General features: G+C 45.5%; 1 protein-coding gene across 1 annotated transcript in view; it reads left to right on the top strand.

Annotated features, from left to right (window-relative positions):
* The window catches only part of AFF2 (ALF transcription elongation factor 2), a 592,529-nt gene that overhangs the window by 7,163 nt on the left and 559,642 nt on the right, over nt 1–25,724 (top strand). The window lies entirely within an intron of this gene.

Below are 25,724 nucleotides of genomic sequence, written 5' to 3'. Positions count from 1 at the left end.
TTTGTGATTGTCTCCTTGGGATTGACCTTGTTCAAAGTTGCTAGCCTGGTAAATGACCACTGATGCCTTGTAGTTTTCATCTGTGCTGTTGTGATGATTATGGAAGTTGCTTTGCTTTGCTTATTTAAGGAGGTGCCGCCCTTTGTCATTTTTTCTATTTTAACATTTCTTCCTTTAAAATTTGGTTTGTAAGAGCTCGTTGGATATTATGTCAGTTTGTCATTTTTCGTTAAACTTAGTTTGAATGTAAATTTACATTTATTAAAAACACTTCAAAATTTCAAATTTTTAACTTTTATATTATTCAAAATTTCTAGACTTTTAAAATGATCATTTTTGGTCCTTGTAATATTTAGGTATTTGTCACCACAATATTTTAAGAAAAACTCCACCATATTATCTTCTATGACTTTTATGGTATTACTCTTTATTATTATCTTGGATCCATCTAAAGTAAACTTTGATATAAAGAATCAGGTAGAGTTTCCACTAGTGATGTAGTTTTTGCACAAATGCTGTTAGTTGGGGCTGATTTTCTTTAATCTTGATTTCTCCCCCACCCCCCTGAATTGCAATCTTGTTGACCAAATACCATTTATTAAACAATTATTCATCTTAAGTGTTTTTATTTTACCATATAGGCACATGCGATAAAATGACCACATAGAGTATCTTCTATTTCTAGACTGTATTGAATGAAGAGCTTGTATTTACTGTAGGAGGCTCTGTCACCGACTAGAAAGACCATAACTTTGAGGCCAGACCTACTTAGGTGTGTTTAGATCATTTTGAAGGCAACTTACCATTTGAGGGACTACTGTCTTATCAGTGGGAGGTGACCTGGGTGGGTGACCAAGCAGAAAGTAGATTCCAGAGACAATGTTTTAAAATATTACTTTCAATGATACTGGCATTGATGTATTTATTGGCTTCAGGAGAGTAGAATGTTGACTTTATCATGGAACCTTGAAATGTGGTCGTCCCTATTTTTACTACTACCTAGGACAGATACACCATTGTCACTGTGCCACTTTCCCCCTATATGTTTTCCTTTAGTTTGTGAAATGACCCAGACATCCCACTTTCAGGCATGTCAGTTATAGGTCATAGCTTATCGTCCATGGAAAGGTAGACCACCATCTTGTCATTCTTTAGTGAGCTGCCAACTGCTGTTAAGTTAAACTTGCTAGAAACAATAGTAGTTCTCTGGCATGATGACTCGCAGGGCCATCTGTTAGGGTGGCACTGTGCCCACCCATAGGGTGGTATGCCAGTTTCAACAGGGCACAGGTGCCAGCCAAACATAGGTTTAGAAGGATAGCCTGCAAGAACTCAGCAAGGAGATCCTCCAAGTGGTTACTGATGCCAAATTAGACCCACATGCTTCATTACAAGGGATCACATCTGTTGATGCCTGTGGGCATTATATTGTCAATTAAGGCTTTCTTTTTCTGTTTCTTTATTCATTGCGACTCTGGACTGGGAATACAGAAACTCACAGGCAAAACTAGTCCTTGGCCAGAAAAGCAATCGTATTTCCCATGTCTTCTCCTCATGTCTATCTTCTGCAGTCCCAAACTCGATTCAGAATTATGGGGCAACTGGAAGACACTTGACACCTGAGCTTATGAAGAGACCACCTTGGAAAAGAACCCACCAATTCAGTCTCTGGTTATCAGCCACATTGTAAAATTCATCTGCTGAAACTAGAGATTGTGATTCTAGCGAAGTGTGTGTCTTACATATTGACTGTTATTTCTTTATTGAAGGATTATTTTCAACCAAGAATGAGTCATTCATTAGCCTGTGTTCTTGTTCGGCTCTGGGCCTCAGTGCGTGGCTCGACTCCAGAATGGTGTTATTGTACCTTCGTGCATTTCAAACTACATTACAGGGTAGGTACATGAGGCACGAGGGGAAAAGAGATAGCTGTGCTGTGTTGAAAGACAGAAAGAGTCTGGAAGCGTAGATTTTGGAGATTGAGCAGAGGCAGGATTGGGGTCAAAAGACTTTCTTGCTGTAGAGACGGTGGTAGGAAGAAACTGGCCTTTAACTGGGGTGGAATTTAAAAGGTTACATCAGCCACTTTCCTCTCCTGCAAATGAGTGTGCGCCCATTTACAGGTAAATTCTTGAGAAGTTACTATGTTAGCTTGTCATGTAACATAACCTACAGGATTTGGGAAAGTCTTCCTGAGTTTCTGTGGTCACTGGCTTCACACGACATATTTTTTTCTGTCTCCCCTGAGATTCCCCCTTGGTATTATTGTCGTTTTTGGAGTCTGTGGGCTCGGAGTGCAGGGTCCTTGGGTACACTCCGGGAAAGGTGTCCCCAGAGCTCCCCTTTCAGTGACATGCGGCGAATTTCCCAGGCGAGTTTCTCCACGAGACAGAGATGGTTGTTATATTTAAAGGGCAGGCTTATTAGGGAAAGGGATGGAAGAGTAAAAGACACTTGCATAGACACAGCAGGCAGGAAGAGCTGCCCCAAAAGGGACAGGTTTGCTGAGAGAGGCCTGCATGGTTGCAGGTAGGCGGCCTTGAGGGGAGCAGCCTCCGCTGAGGGAGGTCAGTGAGGAAAAGTCCCGGCAGCTACAGGTTTCCATAGCTGGGTTGATGGCTATGCTAATCTCTTCTACCAACCCCCTCCTTGTGTGGCCTCCTTTTCAGTTTTTTTTTTTATTCTTGTCCTCAAGCAGTATCACTCCCCGAGGCCAAGAGCAGGATCAGCGGGGAATGGCTTGCAGAGAAGCGGACAGGGGGAGACGAAGACAGCAGGGTGCAAACTCAGGCTTTGCCTGGCAGCTCTGCCGGTCCTGCTGAGCTCTCAGCCCCTCCTAGCAGCTCTTGCCCTTGGGCAAACCCCAGAAATGTTCTCATTCTCAGTTTTCTCACCTGAAAAATGAAGATGAAAGTACATATATAGGGTACCTGGCATGTGGTGGGCACTCAACAGCGGCAGTTATTAATATTGGGGCTATTATTAGGGAGGGTATCAGGTCCAGGATAGGAAGGCAAAGGAATGATCTTAATGCATCAGTGTAGCGCCCACGGGGGTCACTGGGTGCTGCTTCAGAATTATTTAGACAAGCTCATATTGACTTCCTGTCTGTCCCGGGACCCTCCTCCTGTTACAGGGCAGGGAGAGGGGCAGCCCAGACCCCGCAAAACCTGCCTGCTCCAAATAGGTGCTGCCATCCGCCGCATCAACACAAAACATATGAGACTTTAATGGGAAGGAACTTTAACACAATTAGGAAACAACACAGGAAAGGCAAAGAATATAGTTTCTAAATCAAGCACCAAAGTCACCCGTCCCCTCATGGGTAAAAGTCCACCAAGCAGGATTGGCCCAGAGCAAGGCCCCAAAGCCTGCCCCAAGTCTAAAGCATCTTCCCATGGGGACCCACAGAAAATGGTCAGAAACAATCAGACAAGTCTGGGAGGAAAAGAGCAAAATCAAAATCAAGATAAAAGCTGCTGTTGTCACTTCCCCATGGGACTCACCCACATGTGTCACCCCATCCACGACCAAAAGGCCACTGCAGTTTCTTCATGTGCCTCTTGGCTCCATGTGCCCCCTCCAGGTCTCCTTCTGGCTCCATCCTGCTCCTTCCTTCCTCAGTCTCCTCTGCAGCTTCTTCTCTCTTTGCTCAGCTCCACCCTCCCTTGGGTGGGGCAGGAAACCTGGAACCTCCCCCTTACCTGGGGACCACCCTGTTACACTATAATTTAGCACCCATGAGTAAATAGCACTGTCCATGCTTTTGGCTCCTTGTGAATGGTGTCACATGCTGTGCTGCTTCTGCAAGTGGCTTTCTCAAGCAACCCTGCGCAGCTCACCCTCGCTGTCTTCTCACTGAGGTGAGTGTGATGATGCTTCTCCATCCTTCTGTCCATGCCCATTTGGTTTCCCACTTAATGAACATTTTTTTGTTGTTGTTGTTGGACCCTCGCTGGCGGCCGGGAAACAAACCAGCACTGCAGAGGCTGCGGGCAGCTCAACCGCTGCGCCACCAGGGGAGGCCCTTAATGAACATTCTTAAACAGAACTCTTCACATACACATGCAGGAGCTGATTTAGGTAAATACTTCGGAGGGTAACTGGTGACTTTTAGGCGGTTTACCTTCCACTTTTCAAGAAAAAAACTACATTTTTAAATTTTTCAGTACTCGGCAGGAGCATGTGAAATTCTTGCTCCCTACTCTCAGCTGATCTTAGCAACATCAGACACTGCGAGTTTGTCAGTCTGGTCCTGCAAAATGACCTCATCGTGGTTCTACCTTGCTTTTCCCTTGTACAAGGAGGGTGGGCCTCTCTTCTCTCTTTTTTTTTTTTTTGATGGTTGATTAGTGGTATATTTTACACTAACATTTGGAAATGTGTGTTATTGTGTTGAGCTAGACGTGGGATTTGTGTGCCAGCAACAGTTCTCATGCTTAGCAGATAGGAAAGACTTAAATCATCTCAGGGACTGATATGATTAGTGACTGTTCCCAGAGTCCATGTGGAAAAAAATCACTGGCATCTAACGCTGGGCCTTGCTTCATTTTTATTGGCTATTCATGTTTGTTATTCTGTGAAATGCCCTTGACATCTTTCGCCCGCCTCTCTGCTGGCTTGTTTCAAGTGGCCCCCTCCATCCTAAAGAACACTTTCTCCTGAAAGTTGATTCTGTCTGGTATTAATGACCCACTCCAGCTTGCTCTGAGGTGCTATCAGTACAATCTAGCTTTTCAGATATGGCTCTTCTAACTAGCGGATAATTAGATTTTGAAAAATTCAAACAACAATATCTTTTAATTGGAGCCTTTAGTTCAAATCTGCTTTTATACTCCCGAGTGGTAGTCTTGCCCGCTGTTTACTTTTTCCTGTGTTCATTCCCTTCCCCCACGACAACTGGTTTAGAGGTTATCCATCCTATATTTATTACTTTAATTAGGTTATACATATTTTATTTCTGTTATATAGTATGCATACCTAACTTACTGAAGCTGATGGTAAAGAATAGCTTTCCCCCTCCCTGGGGAGTGAGAAGAGCTTCAGACAGTTTTACTCCATTTATCCCCTTTCCACTTAATATTGCCAGCAAATATTTTATTTCTGTCTTGTTTAAGCCCACTGGTTGTCATGAGCACTTGTACACAATCAGGATGCATTCCATTTGCTTACACGTTTGGTATTTCTACTTTTCACACTCCTGGCAGCTCAGACCTTCCATCGGGGTCTGATCTGTGAGCACGGTTGTGCTTGAAGTTGATCTTTTAACTTTCCTTTAGTGAGGGTTTGCCGCTGACAAATTCTGCTTTGCTTTGTTTCTAAATGTTATGTCCCCTGCATTCTTGAAGTCTATTATTTCTTGTCTAGCAAGAATTTTTTTTTTTTGCATGTTGAAATTTTTATTCTCCTTAACTGGATCCTTTCAATGTTTTCCTTGGACCTATGAGGTATCTCGGTATAGATTCCTCTGGAATCTGCGCATCAGGGGTTTCAGTTTCAGAAAATTCTCATCCATTACTTTCTTCAACATTGTGTGCCCTTCATTCTCTCTGGTATTTCCCCCTCTGGGACCCTCACTAGACTCATGCTAAATCTGTCCATACTTGATTCCTGATCTTTTAGCTTCTCTTTCAAATTTTCACTTCCCTGGGCCCCAGTCTGGGTAGTGTCTTCAGAAGAATATTTGACGTCACCATTTCTGTCTTCGGCTATATTTAATCGATGGCTTCAACCATCCATTCAGAATGAATATGTGTGGTTACATTTATTTTTCATCCTATTTTTAATTCCCAGATCTTTGTGCTCATGGTAGATAGTCTTTTCTGCACAGTTTTGCTTCTGTTTTTCCTTTGAAGATCCATATTAGTCTGGATTCTATAATCTTTCAAGGTTTAACTCTGTTCTTTCTTGTTTTCTCGCAGTCTTCAAGGAATTGGTTACCTTGTGTGTTGAGTGACCTTTATCTTGTGCTTCTGTTTGACTGAACTGAGGGATCCCATAGCTCTGGGGTGAGGATGATCCATTCATGGGTGATTTATATGTGTTTATGGCACATCAGGGGCCCTGCAATATTAGAGCAACTTTTAGGCTGGCGTAGCCCCACCATGTTGGTAGAATAAATTCAAATGCTAGTCTCTTCAAAAGCAGATCTCTACAAACAAATTCTTGGGGTGAAGGTGGAGTGGGGGCTCCTGCAGTTTTCATTATTGACAGTCCATGTGCTGCTGTGAAGAAGGGTTTTCTTGTGGACTTGCCTGATGGCTGATAGGTCTTGATTCCGGCCTCTCCAACACTGATGATGTGGCACCTTCCAGAGGGCAGAGACAAGGTCTGTTTCCTGCTTCCGAAACTGTAGGCCGTGCAGTGCCTGTTTTCACCCTGACTCTGCTTGCCTTTTGAAGTCTGTTTACTATTCTGCTCTGGTTTCAGCTTGCTCCTCCTCATCCTTCCCTGCCTCCTGCCCTGCTGCCACTCTCTCTCCTTCTTCTCCCCCTCCCTCACCCCTTCTCCATCCCTTGAATTTCCCCTACTTTCTTGGGAGCTAAGCAAAGCATTTAAAAACATATTATTATAATCCCTCTGGTCTGTAGGAATTTTGAAGTAGGGCTATTTAGAATGGCTTTTTCCACAATGTTGCTAAAACAGAAGTCTATCTTTCCCCTAATTTCTAACTCTCAAACTCTAGTGACTTTTTTCTTGCAAGTCAATACCTCCTCTTGTACTCTTGATCTTATCGCTGCCTACCTCCTTTTAAGCCTGGTTCTGTTATGTCTCCCTCAAGTCTATTTCATCCTCAGTCTTTGTGCCTTCTGTATTCAAATAGCCTTGGCTCTCCTCCTACCTAAGAAAGTTTTCCCTTAGCCTTAGTGCCTCTCAATCTACTATTCACTCTCATTTCCTTAGTTAATCCAATAAATATTATTAGAAATTCTCTATGCTTATATAGTTCCTCTTAAGGAACTACACTGGGTTGTAGGTGCTGTCAAATAAGACAGTTAAGGTTCCTTCAGAAAAGGAAGCAGGCTTGTCTGATTGACTGCAAGTTCTGGAGTTTTCCCTCTGTTCAAGAGTGGCCAGAGATGTATTATCTGCGTCGCAGAAAACCTGTGAGGGGTTGAAATACAGTAACAAGCAGAGATTATCAGAAAGCAGTGAGCAGCTCATCTCAAGAGCAGCCTTCCCTCTCTGCCTCGCCCTCCTCACTACTGGCTCAGCTTCATTTTTGTTGCTGAAATACTCTCTCAAGGATATGCATGACCTGCAAAGGACTGAATCCCTTAGCTTTTTCCTACTCGTCCATCTCTGTCTCTGAGATAGGCAGAGCTCCTCGACACCGAAACTGTCCCTTCCTTGAAGCCTTGAGCAACTTGAGTTCTTCTGTCACTTTCTATGCGGGTAGTTGCCTAACGTTATACATTTGAACTTCCCCTGTCACCTGTTTCATAGCTGGGATTTTCTGTCAGGACACAGCCTCAGTCAAGGACTCATCGTCCCTTCACTAAGTCACAGCAACGCTCCGTCCAGTCTCCTCCATCTCCCCAAAGCTGCCGCTTCTTAGCTCTGACTTCCCACGAGAATCACCTGAGGTGCTTTAAGATGTTAATAACCAGATCTTACCCCCAGATTTTGGATTTAATGGATATGGTGGGGAGCTTTGTGCATCAGCATTTTTTTGTTATGCTTCACACGCGATCCTAATATGCAGCCATGATTGTGACCTGAGCTCGAACCCCAGGGTTCTCTCTCTGCACTTATTCAGTCACACGCTGGGCTCCACCCCCAGACTTGCTACTGGGTTGAGTCTTCAGCAGGCCTTCTAGAACTAACAAGGTCTCAGATGACGATGCTGACGCTGGGCCAGGCACCACAGCTCTAATTGTCTAGCCACTTTCAAATTTTCCTGAAGGAGGGCTCTCCCTATGAGGCACCTCTGCACGAAACTTTTAAAGTCTCCCTATGACCTGTCAAGATAAGTACAGACCACTCATCATGACCTTCAAGCCTTTTGCCATCTGCTCTTAGATCCCCATCCTGCTGTATTCCCCATGACATCCCTGCACCAACCAAACAAGAGCAGTAGCTCTCTCAACACACCCCGTACTCTCTCGCCTTCATCAATTTGTTATCATGGCCGGTAGCAATGGACACCAATTATACCATCATCTGTTTACCTGTTGAATGAAATTCCATCCATCCTTCAAGGTCTAGCTCACATACCTCCCTCAGCGATAGCGCCTTGCCTCACTTCCCAACTCCCAGTATATAACAGTCATTCATTTACTCACACTTTTGGTCACTTGGTATCACAATTTTCCCATCCCCTAACTAGATCTCCCCCAAATCTTAGTGCTATCCACCAGCTCCCCAGCACGGTCTGCCTTGTAAGTGCACTTATGTGTCTATGCCTATATTTGGATATAACTTATCCAAATATATCATATGTGTTGAAAGCAAGGAATGCTTTGGATTTGTATCTCTCATGCATCCTATAGAGTTGCTACTCAAAGTACGGTGCAGGGCCCAGCAGCATTGAAGTCAATTGCTTGCATTCTCATTAGGGATATAAAAATCACAGACCAATGAAGTTATGAGCTGCATTAAAAGATCGCAATAGAGACAATAACAAAAACTAAAACCCCACCAACTGGGAGAACATTTTTGCACCCAACACTAATGATAAAGGACTGATCACAAAAATCTGCAAAGAGCTGATGAGACTCAACAACAACAAAGAAAATAACCCAGTCAAAAAATGGGCAGAAGAGCTAAAAAGAAACTTCTCTGAAGAGGAAATGCAAATGGCCAACAGGCATATGAAAAAATGTGCACCATCTCTCGTAATCAGGGAAATGCAAATCAAAACTACCATGAGATACCATCTAACACCAGTGAGAATGGCACATATTAAAAAAACTAGCAACAACAAATGTTGGCGAGGGTGTGGAGAAAAAGGAACTCTCCTGCACTGTTGGTGGGCGTGCAAACTGGTCCAACCACTATGGAGAGCTGTGTGGAGATTTCTGGACCTACTAAGCATAGAGCTTCCATAGGATCCAGCAATTCCACTCCTAGGTATTTACCCAAAGGACACAAAAACATCAATTCCAAAGAGCACCTGTGCCCCTATGTTTATAGCAGCACTGTTTACAATAGCTAAGCTTTGGAAACAGCCCAGATGCCCAAAAATAGATGACTGGGTCAAGAAGATGTGGTCCATATACACCATGGAATATTACTCAGCATTCAAAAAAGATAAACACATGCAATTTGCAGAAACATGGATGGCTCTGGAAGGGCTCACGCTCAGCAAAATAAGCCAGAAAGAAAAAGAAAAATACCAGATGGTCTCACTCATAGCAGGAATCTAGAAAACCTAAATAAGGGACCAGGAAAATGAATATCTATAAGAAAGTGAAAATCATAATCAACAAACAACTATGAACCAGAGACACTTTATGAGGGGAGGGGCAGAGGGAGGGGGGCGGAGGGGAGGGGCGGAGGGGAGGGATTGGGGTCAAAATAAAGGGGTTGCAATTGTTTGGGGAATATATAAATAAAAAAATTAAAATTAAAAAAAAAAGATCGCAATAATTTATATGCCCCAGCAAAGTCTGAGAAGGGGCCCTGTAGTGCCTAGAACAGGTTGGCACAGGTATGTAGGTGGTAAATATCAGTTGCCTTGGATTATCTAGAATAGAAAGGGCAGCAGAACAGATCAATGCACCCCCACCCCCCACAGGAATGCAGCTCATCAAATGGCTCCTGCCTCTTTTTTTTTTTTTTTTTTTTTGCAATAAACAATAGGACTCATTTAGCTGAGATTGAGTCAGAACACAGGATTAGGTGCACTGGGGAGAGATCAGAACGTGCGAACTCTTCTCTGGAAGAATTTTTAATCTAACTCAGCTGAGTAGACAGGCTTGCTGAGAAGATAATCCCAGTTTGGGGAGACCAGATAAATAGCCTGCTTATGGAGCAATTCTGCTGAAATATGCAAAGCCCCTTCTCCCTGGGGGCCACAGCACAGTGAAGATCCCTCAGTCCCCCAGTTCCTTTCTTTCTCTCTGGAGGTTTGGAAACCTCTTCCCTGAATTTGTGCACATCAAGTCAATGAACCAGGATTATCTGTGAGACAGTTTCTGGTTCCCTACTTGATTGTACAATAGTTTGTTTCTGGCTTTCACTGACAGAGATAAAATGGCCATTTAATCAATTATTTTTAAAGCATTTGAGGCTTTATTCTGCAAAGAATTTGAGGCAGTTTACAACATGGACATGTAAATCATATGCGAGAAAATAGAAATCAAAATTTTTTAATGTTGAGATGTAGAAAGAATGCCAGTAATGCAGAGACAAAAATATATTTTCCAATATACTCTGAGCCCATCCATTTCCCAACTTCTCTCCTGACCTCTCCTGTTGCTGCACTCGCATCCGTTGCTTACTAAGAAGCCAAAGGGTCCTCTGGAAATGTGAGCCTGACCAGGCAGCCCCATTCGGCTTAACAGCCTCTGCGCTTTCCTCTTGCTCCGCAGATAAAGCCAATGCCCCTAAATGTAGTCTGGTCTGTTCCTTGACAACCCAGAGTGGGCATTGTTGGTTTTGAGCTGCCCGGTGGTAGCCATTCCTTCTGTAACAGAGACATCTCCATAAAAGGGGGAGGTACCCTTAAGTGGGCTGTTTCCCACTTACCCATGAGCGATGCTGAGCAGACAAGTGAAGCTTTATAACTCGGAAGGCAGGTGGGCTCGGGTGCACCCATGGAGAAGAAGGAAGAAGGTGCTTTTGCTTCTCGGCATTGGACCTGTATAGGGACCTGGGGGACATGAAAGGAGACTTGTGGAGGAGAGACATGTAGAGACACTTGGAAGAGATGTGGGTGAGAGACACATGGGGAGGCTGACAATGGCAGCCATTATCCTCGTGTGGTAACTCCTTTATCCCAGCTTTCTGGGACCTACTTCATAACCTGTTATAGTTCCCCACCCGAAGGTGCCTTAGACGTGTGGCAAACATTCAGGCCTCAGTAGCCCTGCTTTGGGCCAACGCTGTTTGGCTGGGCATTTACCCCCGAGGGACTGGGTAAGTTTGGGGTTTTATTAGGAGGGTATATCCTTTCTTCTCTTCCCTCTCTATGCTTACTAATTCTATTAAAGTTCTTTCACACTAAATGTGCTTTGACTTTGTGTGCACAGAGGGCCTAGCCCCTTTAGAGTACGCAAGTTTGGGGGTCCTGGGGTGCCTGTCATTTGGCACACTAATAGCAGCCCAGTTTTCTGTCAGGAAATCACCTCTTCCCCACTAGATAGAGCATGGGGGAAGCATTGGTCAGCTGTCCTGGTCTTCTCAAGGCAAAGGGCAAACACGTCTGAGAAACAAGGTCAAGTGATACTCCAAGACCTTGAGCAGAGGGACAGACAATCGAAAGTTGGTTAAAGTTGATTTATCCAAGGGGCCGTACTCAGGCCTGTCCATACTTACTGCAAGACTCTGCCGAGATTTCCTGCTCCCTAGCCTTTTGTCCTGAATCCTGCCTGTTCTGGAGTTTCTCCATCAATCCCATGAGGCCCCAATATCCTTTCCACAAAATTCATTTTATGTCAACCAGAGTTGGTTTCAACCAATACACCTCACCAGTGCCGTGCGTCCCTGTCAACTGTGTCACTCCCCCTAGGCCCACCGCCCAGCCACTTTCTTACTCTGCTTCAGTCCTCTTAGTCTGTCATTTCTAGAAGAGCTCTTACCTGCCTCAGGGCCTTCATACATGCTATGAAAACAGAAAGTTTTCCACCACTCACTTTAGTCAATCCCTAGTCACCCTCGAGATCTCAGCTCTAAGCCACATCCATGTGGATGCTGTCCCTAGTTTCCCTGAGGAGCTCAAGTTCTTCTGTGAGCAGCCACCTGCAGCGCCATTCGGCCTTCATTCCTCGCCTCCATAACTCGGATCACAGCTGTTATTTTCTACTGAGTTGTGTGATTCTTTGTTGCCTTTCCTAGCTCTAAGTTGTGCTAGGTGCTAACTGAAATTAAAAATCTCAAGGATAGCTAGGCAGGGAGCTTATTAGGTAATCACAGTGAGGATTCAAACCTGGAAAGCCGTCCCAGAGTTTAGGCTCCGCGAACTGTTCCAACAAACACAAGTTTGGATTTGGTTTAGAGCGATAGGCACAGTGACTGGCTGACATCAGGACTGTAATTACTCTTGACTTGAGGGACTTCTGGCTCTAAGTTGTTTTGACCTGAAGGTAGGTTGATGCTATCTGTGCCCACAGGAAAGCAACACAGGCTCTAATCCCTTCCTTCCTAAAGAAGCCACTGCAGAGATGCAGAGACTGGGTGCTCCTTGCTAAATCTTCTTTATCTGGCTTCTTGGCTATCAGTGGGGGTGAAAAGACAGGCTTTACCTGCAGGCACTGGCTTCTGCTTAACTTTCAAATTCCAAGTCTGCGGACTGCTTCGCTCTCCCGGCCCCGGAGGGGGAGGGGTCATTTCACCCGAACATTTTACAGCATGTTCACAAAGGGAACCGTCCACGAAGGCAGGCGTCCACACTGCTTCCTGTGCCCTCCCGGTGCTGTCACAACCTTCTGTCAAGCTTCAGGTGATTGAGCGTTGCAGATTTTGTGTATTGAAAAAACCCCACACCAGCGAAACGATTCGCTGAAGACTCAGATGAAGCTTAGCATCTTTACCAACAAGGTGTTTGTAAATGGGAGCTTTTCAGACATGATGCTTTTGTCTGCCTCACAGACTACAGCATAGCACAAACGTAGCAATAGGTCCTCTGGGAAACCAAAAAAGATTCTGTGACTCTCTTTATTGTGCTAGTTGCTTTTCTGGTAGGCGGGAACTGGGCCTGCACAACCTCAGAGGTGTGCCGGTACGAGGTCTCAAGAAGTATTTGTTAAATAGATGACAGTAAAATTTGCATGGAAACTGTAGCCAAAATATGATACTTCTAAGCAGCTCAGGTTGCTGGAAAACCTGTTGCCAGGAGAACACAGCCAGGTCCTCTGGACTGGGGGCGCTTTGGTGAGAAAGAGATAAGGAAAGAGTCATGATTCATCTCCACGAAACACGCACTTGGAGGTTACCTCTGCGGAAGGAGTGTCCCTGCTGTCATGTACTCGCGCCCCAGGTCGTCACCAACAGTGGTTTCAGTCCACAATCAGGGGGCTCCAGTGACGAGTAAATGAGAACATTTGAGGTGTGCTTTATCTTATACATGTGGCCTGCTAGAAAAGTGAAAAATAACTTCACTACTTATTTGTCGTGCAAACAGCTACGACTGGATATAAAATTGCCTTCACTGGGTGGCTGCTTTTATTTTTTTGAAGATGGCTTTCTTAACTGTTTTCCCAATGTCATGACTCTTTATCTCAATATTAGCAGACCTTTCCAGCTTTCATGGCCTGATATCTCAAGTGTCTCCAATTAACTTGTGGGATGCTGTGACTTTTTTTTTTTTTTAACCATTTCCAGGCTACAGAACTCATTTTCAATGACTGTGTTTCTTAAATAACCACATGACTTTTTTTTTTTTTTTGAGAAAGGAGATAAATAGGGCATCAAATTAAATAACAAGATAAGGTGCTGTACTCCAAAAAGAATGGCAATTACTCCTGTTATCTTTTTAGACTGAGCTTCTGTGGGGTAATCTCGCTCTCTTTGTCTCTCTATCTTTTTCTGTTTCTGTCTCAGTCTCCATCTCTCTCTTCAGATCACAGCCTGACCCTGTCTATAAACAATGAACATGTTACTCTACATTCAATATTTCAGTTTAAAAAAATAATAAGTGATCATTTCTTTGTTGTTAATCACTTGCCCTACTTAATTCATTCATTATACTCTGAAGCTCTGAGATTAAGCCCCCAGGCTGAAGAGCTTCATATGAATCCTTTCTTTTTTATCTGTTCCAAGTTAGATTAAGTCTAGGTCCTGTTTAATGAGGTGCCACTTGCTGGGTTTTCATGCAGAAAGAATTCCTCATCCTCAGTGGTATGTATATACCAAATAAATTACCATTTTTTTTTGACTTACCGACTACTGCTTCCTGTAGGAAAGACTATCATTATGAGCTCCCTGGGATCTGGGCAGCTGGATTTCTTTGATTTGGAATTTTTCCTTTTCATCAAAGTCCCATCTAGTTTTTCATTATATTTAGGGGGTGTAAGATTATGAAGAGATTTCCAGACAGCATTAAGTGCCGGGCCGCAAGGAGCGTGGGGATGAGGCTGTAGCTGCATCAGGCCAGTTGTGCTCTTTTTGGCTTGACCTGCTTAACGATGGGCTCAGCTACTGCATGTTTCTGCCCCCAGTCCGTGTGTGTGCGCATGCGCGTGTTTGTGTTTCTGCCTGTGCACATGCATGTGGGAGTTGCCAATGTTTTTATTTTTCACAACTCTGTATACACAGAGCCAAGAACTGGAGTTCCCCTTCAAGGCTGCCCTTTACTGAGCTTCCCAGCTGCAGAGTAAACATGCACGCGTGGGAGTGTCGCAGAGTGGACAGCACTGTGTCAAAGATTACACTCACAAGGCCTGTTGTCACGCCACAGTCCCTGTCCCTAGTGCCCACTGCTGCTGTGGAAGTGGCAGTACCACCTCCCCGTAGGTCACGTTGGCTGGCCTGGGACCAATCCCCTCTCCAAAGCTAGGAAACTACTCAGGGTGATGATGGGTGAAAGGACACAGAAAAATAGAGCACAAAGGTTGGGCTGGAGGTAGAGGTAAAGAGAGGAGAATGCAACAAAACACCAGCCGTGCCAGCCCAGCCCCCCGAAGGTCACCATTTGCAGCCTACTCCAGACAGCCTGGGTCATCAGCTCTGCTTACTGGGACAAAGGAATGCCTTCCTTGTTAAGAACCTACTAGTAATGGCGCCTCGAGTGATGTTATATGGGCCACTTGGCTTTTATCTCAGTCTTAAAATTGGCTCTGTGTAGAGGAAAATTAGTTTCTACTACTGTTACTGCAACTAATCACTAATAAAGCCAACCAAGCCAAAGTGTAGATGGCAGAATGTGGCCATCAAAGGTTGTGGTAGGTTGGGGCCTCCCTGGTGGTCTAAGGGCTGAGTCTCAGCACTATCACCACTATGGCCTGGGTTCCATCCTGCCAGGGAGCTGACCCACGTGGCACAGCAGAGCTCTCCTGATTTGCCCACTGATCCCTTCAGCAGTGTATATCATTAGATCTGCCTGTTCTGCTCCCCACTGTCTCTGGTGAATCCTCTCACCCCCGAAACCTCTGGCCTACACCCCAGTTCTTTGTATGTATAAATAAATATAATCTTTTTAAAAAGTAAAAATAGCAGCAGGTTCTATGTGATGAAAGCCCATTTTCACCAAGTAAGTTATAAAAGAATAGGTGGATGTTGACTAGGTTTAATATTCTGCTACTTTCGGGTTCTGTTCCTGCACCTGCATGCTAGAGGCCCACTTCCCCAACATTTCATGCCATGAAACCCCTAGAATGTCATCATGTCTGTTCAGTCTCCTTGGGCAACCAGAGGGGTCACACATGATTGCACGAGGTAGCTACACAGGCTCCGCCTGTCCCAGCTGTCACCCGACCACTCTGAGAACTGAAGGGATCAACACACAGACATGGTGAGCACTGGCAGGGGGGGGTTCTGTCCTATAGCATTTCAACAAATGGGGTTTCACCACTTCATTTTCAAGTTGCTGTCGAAGGAATTACTCTACCACGCACACTTACTATTTTAACCTGCTGGATGTTGTGTGTATGTGTGTGTGGCAAGTGTGTCTTTATTTCTGTAGATACATTTTATTTTCCCCTTGAATCCTTCTGTTTTCACTCTTCTACTTCCAAGACTGAGTCATGAGGCTTATTGCCCCAAGGAAGGAGTAGGCAAAATGTGGCCAAAACGAAGAGGTTGTGGAGCAGCTTTAAGTCTCAAAATTCACTGTTTTGAGACCATAGGAAGACTATTGTCTTGGAAGCTGCTATTGTCTATTGACAAGACTATTGTCTTGACTCTGCTGAAGGAAAATGATTTCCTAAATCCCTTTAGCTTTCATTTAACATATGACAAACTAGGCAGAGCCGACTAGATCGTGGATGTTTGCTATATCCTAAAAATAGAACTCAGGATAGGAGAAAATAAGTTGAAATCCTGTTCCTCCTGGTCCTGGTGGGTAGGGGAGAGAAGAGAGGCGAGAAAGGAAGGAGTTCATGTGCTCTGTTCTTTCTTTTCCTTCTTTAATGGGCTGCAGGTGATACTAACGATGTTCTTTAGAAGTTTCTAGATTGGTATGAAGGAGCATGAAGTTATCAAGATGCAGAGGGTCAAGCTAGTCCTGTCATAGGTTGGGAGGCCTCAGAGCTTATGCAGAAGTCCCACACAGGGCCACATCCAGCACACTGCGAGAGTAATCACACCACATGCAAAGGAGGGCAGCTGGGCACCTGTGCCACAGCAGAGCTCAAGGACCCCATGCATGCAGAAACTGGAAGATTCTTGTAGCTGATGAGGAAGTGAGGAGAGGCTGAGGGTGCCTGGATTTACAACAAAATTCACTCTGTGGATGAGGTCTGAAGGAAAATGGTGGCTGCTAATACTGGATGTGAGCTGGTGGCCCACAAAGATGACATGGAACCCCATGCCCCTTAGATGTCACTGGCCCAAGTGGTAGAACAGAGTACTTGCTCTGCTATACACCCCAGCTGGGATCTAAGGGACACACCAGGGGCCCTTTCCTCTGTGGCACTGCTGCCATGAGTATGACAAAAGACTCTAAGGTGTCCCCCATGATGCCCAGCTGCTAGAATCCCCACCCTGTGTAATGCCTCCACCTGAGTGTAGATGGCAGCTATGATTTGCTTTTAACCAACAGAATAGTCACAGGTTGATGCTCCTATGATGATGAGGGAGTATGTTGTGGATGAAGGGACGACACTTCTGTGAGAATGTTGCAGTATATAAAACTCCATCTTGCTAGCAGATCATCTCAGAGTCTCTCATTCTCTGTTGCTGATTTGGAAGAAGCAACCTGTCATCAATCCCACCACCACAAAGTGAATTGTGCCAACAACTTGAGTGACCTTGGAAGTAGATCCTCCCCACTCGAGCCTCCAGATGAGAAACCAGTCCTGTGAGAACCCAAGCAAAAGACCCAGTTAAGTTGTGCTCAGACCTCCCACCCACAGAAACAGTGAAACAACAAATACGAACTGTTTGGGGTCACTGCAGTTGTGGTCATTAACAATGCTGTAAGAAAATTAAAAAAGTTTAATTTGAAAAAAAGAGACCATTAAAATAGGAAGAGGCTGATGGACAGAGTTTCCTCAACTGTGAGAAATTTGTACTATTTTTGAGGAGTATGGGGGCCACTAAAATCATGGGGAAGTTTCAATAAATGCTACAGAAACTAGGTACCCATTTATAAATCTTAGTCTAGTGGCAGTAAATTAGTGATAAACACACACATGCACACACACACATAGTCAGCACAATAATAAGTTTATCTTGAAATGTGTATCTGGAGCCATTTAAGGGGTAGCCATTCTTCTTGAATCCAGAGAGTTCCTGTCCGTGATACCTCTTTACTGTAACCTCGTGTTAAATAGAGATCAACCTGTGAACATCAAGGCAGAGGAAATAGAGAGCCCCATAAATATCCTGTTTCTTTGAACACGGTTCAATAAAATGAATGCAGCCCAGTATTGATGGCCTGTGTTTGTGGGATCTGGACTGCTCAGTATAATGGCCCCTCATTTGGGAAACCATATCTTCATTTGTAAGAAGCCTTAAGAGATGGAAAGAGTATTAAAATGACCCAGTTGATTAATTACACTTGGATGGAGTTCAGATTTGTTCATGGTGGTGCATCTGGGAAACAGTACCCAGTGACAGAGTTCAGGTGTCCTTTTGAAGCCATGTGGCTCGCGTTGACAGTGTGAAATGAAGGCTTTGCCCTCTGACAGAGAAACTGGAGCAGATCAAGAGCAGAGTTCAGGAGCTTGTTCACTTGGGCTTCCCTCGGTGGACTTGGATCTCTCCAGCAGGAGAGGAATTGATGGAGTTGTTCCATTCTGGCCAAAGGAAGCTTGGCACAGTGTTTGCTTTTCCTACCCAGATCTGCCAGAGTCAATCATTCCTGAATAGCAACCCCCCCTCATTTTCTGCAGGGTTGCACCCTTGTTAGGTGCCAGATTCTATGCCTCCCTGGCACCTCACTCAGTGTGGGCAGGACCCGCTGAATTCTCATCCATTTGATACCGAAGGAAGAATTCCTGTCCGGAGTCCTGGAGTGACGACGCAGAATGCCAGTGCAGCCTGGGCAGAGAGAGCGTCTCTGGTCAAACACTGACCAGAAGGAGACAAAAGGGTGTATTGTTGTCTTTCCAGAAATGGATATGACGAGGAGGTGGAGGGATTCCATCTTGGAGGATGCGTCTTGGCAGTGGTCACACGAACAGCTGGCAGCTACCTGGAGTGGGCAGCCCTGGGTGCAGCCCAGGCCTTTAAGTGTGTCGGAGCAAAGGGCTGGGGGGGGGGGTGGGCAGATACATCAGCCCTAGACAGCGTTGTGAGATTCTTCCCCTTTCTGATTCATTTTCAGCAAAATTAAATAATCAACTGCTAATTCAGTTTGCCCCCACATGCGCCCACTGGTGAGACAGGAGGGCAGGCACGCAATAGACAAGCCCCGAGTCACAGCCATCTCCTGGAAAGTCGTGCCTTTAAAGAACATGATCACAGCCCAGACAGTGTAATGGTGTGAAGGCGTTTCCTTTAGTACATGTGGAAGTGGTGTGGATGGATTCATTTTTAAATGAAAGGTTTTGGTTGCTTCCCTGGAGATAGGGGGAGGGAAATAAAGAATTGCGTGTGCGCACATGCACACACACGCACGCTCTTGAAACCTGATGCCGGTTTGCTCATTGCCTGTCCGCAGAGCATCTTCCCAGGACTGACGCAGTCTTCGTCTCGGGGCGACAGCGGACTCTGCTTCGCGCTGCGCAGGGTAGCGCGGTGGCGGCGCGGAGCAGGAGGCCTGCTTCCCGCTGACTTCTGGAGAGAGAAAGAACGGTACCCTTTCAGCTCCGTCGTGGGTTGTTATCAAATATTTTGAGCTGCAGTCTTGTAATTACTATTAATGTTGCATTCAGAGATGATCTAATGAAGGAGCTCATGCCGGGAACCAGCATCACGGCGGCTCCAGGCAGCCTGCCTCCCACATACCTGGGAGGGCCCCTGCTGTGGTGCAAGCGAAGACAGAGTCCTGCTCGCCAGCTCTGAACAATAGGCTGCCCGCTCGATCTGTCCAGACCTGTGGCCTTTGGCAAGCACAGGTGCGCACGTGCACGCGCCCCTCAAGGACATGGATAAAAAGTTGATACCAATGGCTCCAGACAAGTCGAACAGAAGCCGCCGCATCGCCAGCAGGGCTGAATCTGAGAGGGGGGCGGGGCGCCCAGATTTCTCGTGGAGGGACTGTGGAGCTGCCCGCAAGTCGGTCTTACCTGGAAACATTCTGGGTCCTCTTGTTCCCCGGCAGGTTTCCAGAGACCTGCGCCCCGTGCCAGAGTACAGGTCATGTCTGTGTGGAGAAACTGGGTGACAAGATAGGCAAATGACTTGGCTGAAAACCAGTAGGAGTGTTTATTTGAGCAAAAGTTGGGCTCCCGGGGGGCTAAATGCCCTTTTGGGACACACTTAATCGCTATACTTGATGCTCCTCCCCATCTGAATGAGTGCTCACCTGCGCAGGTTGAGACACAGCATTCCTGCAGAGCAGACCGGGGCTTTGGTCTGTGTAAACAAGTTCTCCAAACATCAAGAATCTGCTCACCCAGGAAAAGGTCTGTCTGTCCTTAGCTGAATACTCATGGCGCCCAAGCGCCCAGCTCAGTGCCAAGCACACACCTACTAGTGCAGGCGTCCTCAGCTTCAGCCTGATTGACACTGTGCTCACGTGACTCCTTGTTGTGGGGGCAGACCTGTGCCTGTAGGGTGGTTAGCAGCATCCTGGCCTCCATCCACCAAATACCAGTAGCACCGCCTGCTTAGTTATAACAACCCAAAATGACCCCAGATATGGCCAAAAGATTCCCTGGTATAGATGTGGGCATCAAATTAATCCCCAGTTGAGAACCGCTGCTTCATTGTGACCTTCCAATCCTATGAGGCAGGTACTTTTACTCTCCCCATTTTACTAATGGGGAAGTTGAAGCTTGGGTGACTCACCCAAGATCACACAGCTCCCATGTGGCACAGCCTCCAGCTCCCCCCTCTGCTGGGTCTCCAGACCCTTTGGTAATGACACTAGCAGCTGGGGTCTTGAGCGTCAGCTTTGGACCACCTGGGAAGTGGGTCACTTCCATGTGGAGGCCTGAGTTTCTGTCTAATGGAGGTGAGGTAGTTGTTGCTTTAAAGGGAGGGCAATTCAATTATGGTGGGAAGTCTGGGTACCTTCTCAGAAGTCTTTACTTTCTAATTAGTGACTATCATCATCAAGGAACCTTTTCTTCATATTTAGTAGTCATTGTCATCATCGTCATCATTGTCGAGATTTTAGATGTTGAGAATCCCTTAATTGAGCTAGGCCTCACTCTCTCTCTGGATGTCTGGAATTCGCCCAGAGCCAAATAGAAGAGGAATGAAGCATCAGGGGTGTGATTTGGGGCAAGCAAGACCGTGTCCCTCTCTGGACCAGTAAGTGCATGGTTAGATTTGATTCTCTCAAAAGAGCATTTCAGCTCTGACCCACTTACAAAAGGGCTTAACCAGTATTTGCTGTACCATGTGCTAGGTGCCCTGGGGACTGGGCATTACTGGTTTCATGGCTATGAATTGGGCGAATGGTTTAGGGACTGCTTAGAGAGAACATGTCAGAAATACCTTCATCCTGCAGAGTTCAGAGGACCTACCCATAGCCTGGTTCTACATTTTAAGAATCATTGCCATCAACCTGGGAAATGCCAACTGATTTGGCATCATAGAAAGAGTGTAGAGACTTCTGCTCAGTGCTATGGTTTTTATTAGGTTGCCGAGGAAAGAGCAGTGAGGCATTCCTTATAATTTATCTTCAGGTCAGAATTTTATTGCTTTTGGCCAAAGGCCATTGCAGGACTTATAGAGCAAAAGTTAGATACAATGTGATTTTTAAAGGAAATTATAAAGATCAAAACAGAAGGCAGTTACAGTGAACCTCAAGTGTAAGAGTTGGCAACATTTTAGCCTTGTTTTCAGTAAAGGAAACATCATCCTTTGCTGCTTTAACTAGGGTCTACAATAGCTTATGCTTTGGTAACTGAGGAATCCAATGCCAATAGACACTTATGATATTTCCAGAAACAGATGACTGTGCACAACCACAGGCTTCACCCACATGTAGAGATTCTGGCTGAGTCTGCCTTCAAGCACAGAAGGTTTGGAAATAGAGTACATATTTGAACCACCTGGGGAGCTTTAGAAAACAGATACCAGGGAGCTGACTTCATTGGCCTGGGCCTGAAGCCTGGGTATCAGGGCTTTTTAAATCCTGAAGGGGATTCATTCCAAGGAACAGGCAAAGTTAACAACTGCACTACAAAGACTTGTCTCTGAAAGGGATGTTTTCCTAAGAGATTCACTTTCGTTATTTCACAACCACCTGGGAAATGACATGGAATGCTAACTCTTCTGGGCACATAGTAAGTGCTCACTGAATGGGTGCTCAGTCTGAATCTGAATCTATAGTTATGCCTCCAAAAATGAAATTATAATGATTATAAATTATAAAACAGAAGGCAGGGACAGTGAACCTCTGAGTGTAAGAGTTGGCAACATTATAGCCTTGTTTTCAGCAAAGGAACCATCTTCCTCTACTTGACTCCATAAAGAGTTAAGCTGTCAGAGTGTTGCGTCAAAGATCTGTTCGTGTAGATTCTCTTTGTCTCCACTTCTCACCTCCATGCTGGGGCCATATAGCCCGTTGTCCATGTAAGGACACTTCCTCACATGCCCTTGGGGACCTTACATGCCATGTGCTTGAGCCCAATTCTGCTGATCCCCCTGAAAACCCAACCACATACCCGGCTCATCGCTTTGCGCTCCCTCAACTCTCATCCAGTCAAGCAGAGCCTTTCGAATGCTACGTTGGCGCCAACTCTTTAATCTGTGTCCCCCCTTCTTTCCTTTCTTTGTCCTTCGCCATCATGGCTGATTAAATACATGGACCTTTCCCCCCTTGTCGGCGGAGGCCCACGAGACAGCCACTGGGGTTGTTCATTAGAATCATCTGGGGGAGCTTGGCAACTCTCCTGATGCCTGAGATCACCTGCAGATACTAGTTTCGCGTGACCCGCGATGGGAGGCATACGGGCACGTTTCTGAAAACGTACTGCTTTCTAGCACGTGCCTGGGGCGATGATCTCTGCGCCTCGTCGCCTTCTCTCCATTGCCTCTTTGCCTTCACACTTGTGTCTGTTACCGTCTGTCATTATCTTAAGGACATCCCATTGAAATCCTTCAACTTTTCCTCACGATGCCTGCGTGAGGAAGTGTGCTTCCGGCCAACTTTTGGGGTTCCATTCCTCACCATTTCCCTCTTATACTCTACTTCCTGGGCTCTCAGCCCTCTGAGATGGTCTCTGTGCTCCCACATCCTGAGTGCCTTTCCCCCTCCGCTGCATTAATCCATCGAGCTCTTGATCTTGTGGACTCCTCAAAGCACATTGTTCAGCCTTTGTTTTTGGCTGGGATCCTGTTGTAAACAAACTAAAATGCTAAGTGTTTGTCCTACCACCCCAACTGGACCGGGATCTCTTTGAGGACAGGGAGCGTGACACATTCATCTCGAATGCCCAGTGCCTGGGTTACTGTTCTGTGCATTGTACAGGTTCAATAAATTGATTCAACTCATAGATCAGTGCTGACTTTGACCCCATAAATCAAACATAATAGAATCGACACAGTGCAAATTATTGATAAAACGTGCCATCCTATTGTGAGGCTGAAGCCAACATCAAATTGAGACCTAGTTCAGGAGGGAAAATGGGAATTTCTTTAGATGTTTTATTACATCTATAGTATAAGTACAGATTCAGATGTGAATCCCAAATGACCAAAGGAGTGCTCCAAGGAACTGCATTGGGGGTGCTGGGAGGAAATACCAGTACTTTTAGGGGAGACCCTTTTGTAATGTTTCCAGGTTTGCATCCAGTTTATTGTCTCAGCCCCATTCCTCTGTTCAGATGGCATTTGGGTCACTGAATTACACTACGGAAGAACTTTAGAGAAAGGTCAATTTACTGGCCCCCTTTGGTGCAGGAAAACTTCAGTCTGCCTGCTATGGCTTCAGTGACTGGAGCCCTTAATGACTTAGTGCATCATTTCCCACAAAGCACTGAGTGAAAACAAATACCTCACTATGTAAATACCAGTACCAATCAAGCGGCCCCCTTCCAAACATCAGTTTTCTTTTTGGATAATGAATATGTAATGATGATTCTTTAAGTGAATCATACCATTTGGATCTAGCTTGCTCGCTCTCTCTCTCTCTCTCTGTCTCTCTCTCTCTCCCCCCCCACCCGTGTGTGATCCTAATAATCCTAAGTGATACTTTTTCTTTTTAAAGATTTATTTATACAAGCACTGGGTACAGTCAGAAGCGTGGGAGGGTGAGAGGATTCACCAGAGACAGAGTGGGGAACAGAACAGGCAGACTGATGAAATACACTGCTGAGGGGAGCAGCGGGCACGGCAGGAGAGGTCTGTCGTGCCATGTGGGACCCTCACCAGCAGCCGGGGATTGAACCTATGCTGCAGAGGCTGCGGGCAGCTTCGCAGCCCAGCACTCAACCAATGCGCCACCAGGGGAAGCCCCTAAGTGATACTTTTAAATATATTCACACTATTTCATTTCACAACGGACTTGAGGCAACTGAAAGGGATGAAAATTACTTAGAAATTAAAAGAAAATGCCTATAAAGGTTACAAGTTGTTAAAAAATAAAATATTGGCAAGTACAGGGACAGAGGTTATAGTGACAGTTGAGGGAGGTAAAATAATGGGCAAAACAGTTTTCAACAATTTGGTATTTGATTGTCCTGGATCTTACAGAATTAACGTATGCTGTGCTATTTTCGTAAAATATTTATCAAGAAAGGAAAAGTTCCATGACACTTTGTTTTTTTCTTTTTTTTTGGATTCTGTTAAAAATGTAAACAAGGATCTTATGGGGATTTTTCTAGAACTCTCTCCTCAGACAACAAGTTGCAATGCTCTCTACTGCCACCTTGACAGAGCCCTTAACTACTTCAGCTTTTGAAAGGAACGGAAAATAAGAGGAAAAGACAGCCAAGCACTAGAACAGCCACTGCAAGTAAATAAACTGATTAATAGCATTTGTGTATGGAGGTAATGAAATATCCATTAAGGTGCAGGTTGGTTAGAAGTGGGACTAAGCTAGGCCTGTGTGTCACTCCTTGGCCAAACAACTGCAAATTCCTTTATTTCGTCAGGGGCATCAGTGGGAACTGGCTCAGAGGAACCAAGCACTGCCTGTCAGTGAGAGGGCAGGGCCTCTTGGCCAGAGTGGGTCACTGCGGCAGAGCCAATGCCTGAGCAAAATGCAGAAACTGCGCCGAGTAGCAGCTCACAGGGCTTCATATGTACTACAGCGTGAACAAAGGGTTGCTTTACGCTGTATAATGTTCTCTGTGCAGAGAGAGCAAGTCATGCTAAAGTAAACATAATGTCTTAAACACCTATTTAAAAAGTTTTAAAAGTCTGTTACGAGACTCTTAAGTCAAGAGAAGGCTATAGATGTAGCACATCTGGTTTTCCGCATGGTGATTTTTATCGAATGACTACTATCCGCTGCTGCGTGCAGGTACATCAGTGCTGGGCATACAGCAGGGGACAAAATAATGACAAGCCCATGTTTCTTAAGGGAAGGAAACCAGCTAAATCACTATATAGGATGTCTGCTGTTGTTTAGTATTAGGCGGCAGGACGTGGAATGGGGTGGGGGCTATCACTTAGTAGAGGGTGACCAGGGCAGCCCCCTGAGCAGAGGCTTGGAAGAAAGGAGGGGGCAAGTCATGAATTGTGATCTAGAATATACACACGCATGCACACAAGTTTTATATAACAGTAGTTCTGAGTTGGGTCCCAGGTAGCAGCAAAGCAAGTGCAAAAGTCTTGAAGAGCAGAGGTGGGGGAGTGAAAACCAGCCAGCAGGCCAGCAACCCAGAGCTGATTGGCAGGCAGGAGAGTGCAAGGAGAGGACAGTGCTGGCTGAGGATGGAGGGGTCACACAGTGTCTCCAGACATGATGAAGGCCGTGGAACTGTTAGCAGGACAGGACGCCAGGGTGACTTACGGCATCTAAAGATGGGGAAACGTAAACTGAATGTGAAGGAGGTAAGTGAATTCCTGCTGGTGGAACCTCCACACAGAAAGTGTCGATTAACAGACCAATGCCAAAGTGGAGGGAGGTCTCCAGGCCGCCTGCGTGGGGCTCTGAACTTGACCACACCATTGTATGCAATACTTTCCTCTGGCTTAGATCATTGTACGCAGGGTTATATTAATAGCTAATACATAGCACTTACATGAGCCAGTTGCTTTACATGTATCCACTCATTTAACTCTTCCAACAGCTTTATGAGTGAGTGCCATTATGGTCACTTCACCCGTGAGACACAGAGCACCAAGAGGCAAAATAAATTGCCCAAGGTTACAAGCCTAGCAAGATGGTGGCCTGA

The sequence above is a fragment of the Talpa occidentalis genome, unplaced genomic scaffold (assembly GCF_014898055.3).
Source record: "Talpa occidentalis isolate TD23 unplaced genomic scaffold, MPIMG_talOcc4v2.1 talOcc4.15, whole genome shotgun sequence".
NCBI classification, from domain to species: domain Eukaryota; kingdom Metazoa; phylum Chordata; class Mammalia; order Eulipotyphla; family Talpidae; genus Talpa; species Talpa occidentalis.
The sequence above is the reverse complement of the archived record's forward strand: the minus strand, read 5'-3'. Positions and strand labels throughout refer to the sequence as shown.